The sequence below is a fragment of the Sinocyclocheilus rhinocerous genome, unplaced genomic scaffold, assembly GCF_001515625.1.
Source record: "Sinocyclocheilus rhinocerous isolate Xijiao unplaced genomic scaffold, SAMN03320098_v1.1 scaffold3144, whole genome shotgun sequence".
In the NCBI taxonomy this organism is placed as follows: domain Eukaryota; kingdom Metazoa; phylum Chordata; class Actinopteri; order Cypriniformes; family Cyprinidae; genus Sinocyclocheilus; species Sinocyclocheilus rhinocerous.
In genome coordinates this window covers 247554-249441 of record NW_015624539.1, presented here as the reverse complement: position 1 = coordinate 249441, position 1888 = coordinate 247554, and positions in this window count along the sequence as shown.

Sequence of the window (1888 nt, the reverse complement as noted above, 5' to 3'; positions counted from 1 at the left end):
TAATTAATTCTTATATTATCTGTACAATTCTTTATCATTATTATTATTATTATTAGCAGTAGTAGCAGCAGCATTAGTAGTAGTAGTATGTTAACACTTTTTACCTGCACACAACAACAGAAAAATGTAAGCCTGCTGGTTTGGGCATTTTATTTTTTTTCAGTTCAGCATTTTTTCAGTTTTGATATAACAACAGAAAAACATAAGTATTAACATCTGCTGAAAGCTTGTCAAGAAATGCAAGGACATCATAAACTTAAAAATGTGAAGCTTATCTTGCAAATAATTTTCTTTTGAGGATATTTTCACTTTAGTTATCTATGGATAGTGCATGTGAAAGATATGCTGCTTAGAAACACTTTTCTGGGAGCTAACTCTCATGTAATACTTGCATTAAAATGTCATCAGGCCTCTTCAGGAATGAAACATTTATAATGTGCACATGCCCTGAATTATCCCATGACTACAACTCAGATTAAATTATTTATTTCTGTTTAAACTGATTATATAACTGATTTATTTAGAAACTGCTCCTTTCTAGCACTGTCACTATTTTCCAGACAGGCAGCATTTCCCACAAACAAGGAAACCACAGGCCCACATGGAGCTGACCATTTCACTGATTTACTGCCAGAAGTGATTGTGAGTGTGTTCATTTATTTGTTTATTTGTTTAACAGCACAAGCTCTTTTGAACAACTTCATCATTTTAATCATTATTGTTGTTTTTATTGCCGCATTAAGTAATTAAATATTTTTTTTAACTTGAGGTTGAATCTGAAAACGCAGGACTTAGTATTTCTCAATATACACGAAGCATAATTGATTAGCCATTGTAGAAACCATGCAAAACTACTGCCCTCTAGTGTACAAAATGGAATGGAATTTACTATTTTGCTATTTATACATTTCAACGCATGAAATTTACTTAAAAATACAAAATTATTTTTAAAATGTTCCAAATCACCAATCAAGTTTTTTTTTTTTAGCTAGTATCTATTATTGCTGTCCTGTAGCTCATTTGATAGCACAAGACTCTACACCGGTGTGAGTTCAATTCCCAGAAAACATGTATTAAATAAATAAAAAATAAATACACATTTAATGCACACTGTACAGTAAGTTGTTTAGAATGTTAGCATCTTCAAAATGCATTGAGTTATTACTGCTAGCCCTATTAAAATTACAGTAGGCCTACAACAATGGCCTTAGGTGCAAAGTGTTTATATTACACAATACTCCCAGGATACGTATGTTTACACTTAGGGAGGTGATATACTCATATACACTTACTCATATGCTCAGATGATTGTATTTGTCAGGAGATCAAAGCACAACTCCCAAATGTGCAGGTGTCGACTAATTAATTGTTTCCAGACTGCTTATTAAAGACTAGCACACAAGTACTCTCTCTAACACACACACACACACACACACACCTTACCAGACCTCTCCACCAGATGGTCTTTTCATTAACTCTGAATGAGATCCCTTTACCTGCATCAAATCACTCATCTGTGACTCTCTTCTCCACCTTTTCACCTTCTCGTAACGGCTGACGTTTAATCCCTCAGATCTGGGTTGTTTTTACAGTGATCTGAGCTTTGAACTGTCCAGATGGATGGGTGTGAAACACGTGGGAGTGAGCATGTGCACGCATGTTCCAGGCCATGTATAACTTGTACTTTATTGGTAGGTTCTTTTGGTACTTCAAATACGGGTGGTTCTTTAAGAGGTATCTGACATTCTGAACCATTCCGTAATGTCTGTTGTTGAAGCTTCTTTCTTGGTTATTACTTGAATGATTATTTTGTATCATGCTAATTGATTCCATTAAGCGCTATGGCTGCAGGAATACATTATCCTGATTTGAGTGGATAGTCATCTGA